Consider the following 8,059-nt stretch of genomic DNA (forward strand, 5'->3'; position numbering starts at 1 on the left):
CAATGGAACCATTACAACTTTCATCTAAGATTGTTTCGACTAAGTGTGGGGCCCACACCCATATTTCCATTTTCACATAATCCACCCAAGGGTCCCCCTAGCCTAAATCTAATGTTTTGAAGCTGATGGTGCTGTCATAATTCTCATTCAACGTCACTTACTCGGATTTTTTGTTTGACACTAAACCAGAAAGAGGGAAAGCTCCAAAATAGGGAAAAGATCCTAAAATCCAAACGAACTATCCGATAACCAAATGGATAGTTCCGGCAAGTCACAAATAACCTATAGCCACTGTGGAAAGGCCCAAAACACCAAAAATGCAAGCAAATCAAGGAAATACCCCGAAGGATCATTATAATTTTGAAGTTGTTGTTTTCTTTCTTATAATCTTAATTTCTTATTTTTATTTCCTTGTAATCGCACTTTGTCACTTTAATTCCTTATAATTACACTTTATGGCTTGATTTCCTTGTAATCACACTTTTTAGTGATAATACTGTGTTAGATATGATTTCCCTAGTGGAATACATAAACGACCTGTATTGGCTTCGATCACATTATAAAAAATATTAAATATCTCATTTTGTTTTCATGAACTACGTTTGACTTGAATTCCCAAGAATGGGATATATAGCTGGCCTATGTCGACTTTGGTCAACCACTTGGAAAATTTATCTTTCTATTTTATGTTGGAACTATGTTTGACCTAGTTTTTGATCCATTGGGATACGCAAGCGCTATAATGGCCCAAGTAAGATTTCTTAGGAAATGGAAACAGGAGCAGAATTTTTGAGAAGGATCTCAAAAATTCCACAAAATAATAATCTCTTACAAATCAAGTTTGAATATTCATCAATGTATGAAGCTGGGGTAGAATTTTTAGGTAGAACCTCTAAATTCTAGAGGATTAACATAAAATCTCAAGAGGTCTTTTGTGTTTTACTGGGATAGAATTTTTAATGGAATTCCTCAAAAATTCCACTAAGACTGTATTTCTAAATCCAGACCAAGCTTACAAATCAATGATCAATAAGGAGAATTAAAAGAGCAGGGCAAAACAACACAGTCAGTTTATCAAAACTAAGAACTTTTCTTTGAATGCAGAAATAGTGAATTCACAAAGTTGACAATGTCAAGATAACAAAGCCATATCAAGACCCACCATGACCTTGCAAGAGTAATCCACACAATTTCTATTCTCCTTTCTCCTCTAGATTTATGTTTCTATTACAGTGTTATGATCTCTAGCACTTAATCTAATTTTGTAAGGAAATAATAAGACATAGTGACTAAGATATGAGGATATTATCCAAATCACAATCTCTAAAACATCATGAGCCAAATGACTTTACCTTTAAACTCTATCTTCTATTATGCTCTTGCCTTAGTTATAGTAAATTATTATTAATAAGTGTTGTTTGGTCGATGCAGGTGACGTTATTTGAGATCACCTGTAATAATTAACGCAACAGATCCTCTCAAAGATAGAGGACTTAACCCAAAGACCAGGATATGCGCATGTTTTTCAATGATATCGGATGCACAGTATCATGTTCAACGACGACTTCTATTTTTTTCTAATGTATTGATGAATCTAATTCTTCATCCTGTTGATCAAATCTCATGTTCTGTGAATCTGTTTCAGGCCCAAACTATGTATGACTTGATTCTTCTTCAAATAAGATACATAAGAAATCCTACATAAAGATTAGTTCTTTCCACTGTTTCAAACTCCAAACCCTAGAGGAATCTAAGGCGTGTCTTTGAAATAGTCATTTCTTCTTTTGTACACTATTTCAATTAAGTGCCTTGGAGCTAGAAATAGGGGTAAATTTTCTTTTTAAAAAATTTCCAATGATTCCAAAAAATATCTATTCAAATTTCAAGTTCATAAATGTGCCTCATCAGTAATACCTCTCTTTATAAGAAGTTCCATCTAAAGCAGGGATACACCTTACCAGACATTCCTAATCGGCCTTTAGAATCCCTCTCAACACATTAATATTTGGAGAAAAGATTCTTATGGTCACCAGATAGTTATCCACTATTCAATTAGTTCAATTATATCAAGATCTTTGTTATTAAACTAACAGGTTTTGTCAGTGCAGGCAAGTTCACTCATCTTTTAAAAAGATAAGTTGAATTATCACTTCATTCGTAGTTGTCGTATCTTTTTCTATTAAGGTTATCTACTCTCCAAGAAAACCTACTAGATTGTCACCCCATTTGAGGTAACATATCTTATTATATTTAAGTGAACTACTCTTTAGAGAAGACATATCTAATATAACACCCCCATTTTAAGTGACATATCTTATTGTATTTGGATCATCCACCATTTGAAAATGACACATTAGTATGTCACCACATTGAAGGTGACACCTTATTATATTCAAATTTCCTTACCTTTGAAAGGATGCATCAAATCATCATTTTATTTGAGATGAACTTTTATTATATTATGGATCGTCACCTCTTTCATAGTGATATGCTATTTAATTATGGATCATTTTCACTACTATTTTGACTTTCACCACCACAAACGGCCCTATAAATATAACTGTCACTGTAATTCTAACTACCACTTATAATGGAAGTCTCTATATAGATTTGAGACTGAACATAATTATCAATGCAAAAGGAAATGCAACAATAAAGAAAGATTCTAACTTCAGTTGCTATCTTTATAGAGTCTTTTATACCTGCTGCCTTGTTCGGAGTTGACCCTCTTTATACTTTGATTTTTAAGAAAGCTCTAAGTGAACCTCCTTCCTAATCAAAAGAATGGAATCCGGTAATCCAATAATAAGATAAGGAAAAATATCGACATAACCACTGCTATCCTTCAGAGTGACATGGTTGTATATTATGGATCAACACATCCTCTAGAGTGACATGTTATTATTGACCGTTACCTCTTTTGGAGTGGCATGTTATTTTGTTATAGATTATCACCTCCTTTATAGTAACATGATATTATATTATGGATCATCATCTCCTTCAAAATGACATGATAGTATATTATGGATCATCACTTTTTTCAGAGTGACATGTTATTATGGATCATCACCTTTTTCTGAGTGACATGTTACTATGCATCATCACCTTCTTCAGAGTGGCATGTTACTGTGTCCGAGATTTTCACCCACTTTAGAGTGATACGTTATTATATTAATTGTCACCTCCTTGAATGAAATACAGATTTTCACCTCATTTAATGTGCTATATTAAAACAAGGTTTGAACAATTGTCAATTTATTGCATTTGCCACTAATAAGTTTAGTGTAGGAAATTAGTAGGCACATGGGTCCATCATTTCATTCAAAGTGACACATTATATTTAGGATAGGTCATCCACCTTTCAATGAGACACGTTGGTCGTTCGCCTTTCAATGAGATACGTTGAGTTGTCACCTCATTCAATATGACACAAAACATTTAAGATAGGTCATCCGCCTTTCATTGAGACATGTTGGGATTTTACCCCATTCATTGTGGCAGAAAACATTTAAGATAGGTCATCCACCTTTCAATTAGACACAATGGGCCTTTCACCCTAATATAGGTCATCCACCTTTTACTAGCACACGTTAGTTTTTCACCCCATTCATAGTTGCGTGATATTCTTAAAACAAGTTATGCTAATTGGTTCATCAACTATCTCAGCATAGCATTTTCAAATAGGTTTGTACCAAATTATGTTTAAGCCATGATACAATTACAACTAACCATTTTGCTTGAGATGTTGTTGAGAGTATCTAATAGGATGAAATTCTCAAATAAAAAATAGTTGTGGAGGACTCCAAAAAGTACGCAGCACAACATGGAGCTTTTTCTTTGAAGCAAACTAGGACATAGTTTGAAAAGGGAAATCAAAATCTTTAGACGCGAGCAAAAGGAAAAATTCCACCACTATTAAACCACACCCCTATCAAAAGGCATGTGGGTTTTATAGGAAATCTTCAATTTTAGTTTCACCTCTGAGGCATTTCTAAACTCACAACAGAGTTAACCTTCCTCTTCTTTGAAACTTTGGGACAACATACCAAGAGCTTTGAAATTATATCCATGTAGCTCTTAGTTGTGGCTATAAATGGGACTTATATTCATAATTGAGATAAATACAAGCCTATTTTCTATAACTCAATGTATTTGTCACTCATTCTGAACCAAAGGTCGTCTAAAATAAGAGAATATATTCTCTACACAGTATGATTCATTGAATCTCACGGATATGTATGTTGGACTCTTTGTTGAAAATCTTAATATTCCACAACTTTTTGGTTTCATGAAAATTAAAAAATTGGGACAACCTTTAAATATTTAAAAACTTGAGCTTAAAATAAAGAGCTATGAACAACAAGTGGCCTGAATTCTCGTGCAAAATGAGATATGTTAGAAACCCGATACCAGGGTTCGACCATAAGTCCTTAAGATTTATGCAGAAAATAATTTTTTTTGAGAAACGAATTTATGATCAGACAAAATTAGCAATGTCAAACTCCCTTTGCCCAGGGTTACTTGCATTTACCCTACCGAAAGGGATGGGGCAGTTGTTGACACCTAATTTTACCTGTCCTTAACCAAGTTTAATTCTGAGTTTCTTCGTCTTTAAATAAAATTATAATATTTATTTTTATCTTTTAAAGACTTTCAACAATATTTATCTAGATAATTTCGTCATTTTAAGTAGCAATTATATATTTTTTATTCGTATATGCGAGATCGTATAATTTATTTACTTAAATAATTATTTTACTAAAAATCATATTTAATCTAGTGTTATCTTGAAAATTAGTTCAAATAAGATAACTCTTAATTTGAATGTAAATTGTTCTTGAAAATAATTTACTTTGGAAAAATATTTGTTTGACATTATTAGACCAAGAAATTCAAAATCAAAATGACTTATAGTTCATATTAAATTTTAATTCAATTTAGTCGATTCATTGAACTTAGTCGTAATTGAAATCAACTGGGTCACAATTGTAATGAAATTGATCGGTAGATTTTCAATTTAGATAGAATTAAAATAAAATTGACAAAAGACCATTCAATTTGGGTTACCTTCTACATAATTTAGAACTCTTTAAATCTACCCATCTAAATGCATTGTGCCAGGCCCACCAATTACCTAGCAGCCCACAATAAATAGAAGACACCCGACCCGATCCAACCTTATTTTATTATTTTCCTCTCTTAACCCAACGTAACAAAACAACAATAACAATATCCCAACAACCATAACCCATTCCCAAACCATCACATACCTAGGCCTAAGAACCCATGACCTGGCCAAAAAACCCTTATTATTACTCCTTTCCTTCACACTAACAACAATAGTTAAACAAGGACACACTGGAATAGTAGTGGCATGACCTGTATAACACCAACAACGACAATGAATAACCCAATGCCAAAACTCAAGTCTCTGTCAGTAAACCCCATTAACGTTGTCATCCCATTCTTTCTTCTCTCTAAAAAATTTGCACATAGGTGTAAGTGGAAAGAGTTTAAAGAAAGAATTCTACAACTTTATAGGTGGTAGATAGATCATATTCCCAAGAAATATTCCATAAATCACAGTACTGAAATTTATAAGGTACGTACGTGGCCTGAATTTGGTTGGTTATTTTAAAATTCAAGAATTTTGATATTTCCCATTCTTCTCCACATTCCAGTTTTGACCCAAAATTGGTTCAAATTCATCTGATTTGTACTATTTGTACCATATACTTGGCTCAATCAAATAAAATTGCCACTTGAATTTAAAATTGAAAACCTTATGCTCAATTCATAATTACTCATAAAATCTCCAAAATACCCTTGAAATTTTCTATCTCACATCAGTAATTTCTAAGGAATTTAGGGGTTTGGGGCTCTATATAAACCCTCCACACTCCACTATTCAAAGGAGGATTATTTTTTACCTCGAAAAGAGCTGAAATTCTCTTTACTCGACTAGGATTTTGGACTTCAGTTTGCAGCCGTAGAGTTGTGAGAATTTTTTTATTTTTTATTTATTCCTTGTACTCCCGTGTCGAGGAAAGTGGTGAATTATAGTCGACCCATTGTCCCATTTTCTGCTCTCAAAAAAGGTAATCCCTCACCCTATTTTGTTTTCTATACTATTATTCCTTTTTTTAGTTCTATTGCTGTAGTCATGTATTTTTTTTTCTTTTCTTGTAGAGTCATTTAAAAATGCTAGTGAAACCCATGTTCGATTGTGGGGGTGGATTTGTTGTTGTAGTTTCTAGGTTGTCTCAATATGTTTTTCTTATTCGTGATACTTGGTGGTGTTCTATTTAAGTTAATTTTGATTCCTTATTTTTCAGCATAAGCATTTCTATTTATCCTTTTTGATTCATATTTCTAGCTTGAGTAATTGCTGGTCATAGATTTATTCATTAGTTTTATCTCAAATGTGTCATGTTGGGTTTAGCTTATGATTTTACTATCTACTGTTGTTGTTATGCTTCTGTTAGGAAATTTGAAGTCTAAAACTTTGGCTTATTATTTAATTTTATATTTGAAGATCCGATCCTTTTTTGAACTATCTTTGTCTCCCTGATAATGGATTCTTGTGGAAATGTGCTCTATCTATCTTTTTTTATAAGCATGAATGAATATATGATTTCTTTGGATCAATTATCTATGGTACCTGATGTCACCCAAATTACATCTCAAAAAAAGTATAAAGTTGTCACTTGTCAATTATAGAACCCAACTAGGTTAGGGTCAATTCCACGAGAAATAGATCGAAAATCTATCACGAGCTTGCTAATGTAATTACAAATTACAAAAATTAAAAAGGAGGATTTTGCAAAAGTAAGAGTAATAGTAACAATCCTGGAAAATTAGGGTTGTTATCAATATGAGAAGGTTACTAGGTTTGTGTTCCCCTGACATCATAACTCCACGGACTGCTTGTGCTTGTCAAACTATCTTAGTGCCTTACATGTAAAATCTTACAAGTTATGTATCTCCTAACTGTCTCTCCACCAGGTTTGGGTAAATTTCATTCATCTCTTCACAGTCTCAGAGTGTCGCATGTTTATGATCTCAAATTTACTATATCCTCATGGTCTCAAGTTAATTAGATAAAGGTGGACATATTTAAATTACGGTTGTGATTTTTTTTCCTAATCTGTACCTCTTTCTGTAGCAAGTATCGAATACAAGCGAGTTCCTATAATCGTTAAAAACTGATCAAAATGAATGAAATCCCAATACATACAAGAACAATGTTCAAGAATGACTTTGCACTTAGACTATTTTATTAATCCATTAGGGTTCCCACAACCCTAGTTATGGGGTTTAGTTGCTCATGGTTGTAATAACAAACATAGATTCCATAGATAAAAGCATGATGATGAACTTACAAAGAATAAGAATGAAAATCCAAAATCTTAAATTAATTGTAAACCATAAAACCTAGAATAATAATTCCAAGATCAATAATGTATCTCATAACTCAAAATAATGTCAAAAATGCATAAATTGCATAAATTAATAATAAAAAATCCAATACATATTTACAGACACAAAAGAAAACCTACCCTATAATAGTGTGGGAAATCGTAGTCGCCATCAACTCACTATTAGTGGGTTGAATAACAAGTACAACCCACAAATTATGACTTGGATTGTGGAAATTAGAGAAGTCTTCAACCTTCTGAAACTCTTACTCATGATTGCTATGTATGGGTCGTAGGTTCTACCTACGACTTGTAGGTAGGCTCGTAGAAATCAAGCTTAACAGTTACTTTGTAGAACTTACTTGTTGGTACTAACCACGATTCATAGGTTGACTCATGGGTAGCTTTCTCAGCAACTCTTCATCCCCTTTTCTTATTCTTTTCTCCGAACACTATTTTTCTACAAAATCAACACAAAAGTGCATCATATCTAACAAGAGTACCTAAGTTCTGCTTAATTTTCTTATTTTAAGTATCGAATATACCATGAAACCATTTCACATGAACACCCTCAACTTAGAACATTTTCATGTCCTCAGGCAATTAACACAAATTAAACAAGATCGGTGCTTAACTAAAAG

Source organism: Capsicum annuum, chromosome 7 (genome assembly GCF_002878395.1).
Source record: "Capsicum annuum cultivar UCD-10X-F1 chromosome 7, UCD10Xv1.1, whole genome shotgun sequence".
Lineage (NCBI taxonomy): Eukaryota > Viridiplantae > Streptophyta > Magnoliopsida > Solanales > Solanaceae > Capsicum > Capsicum annuum.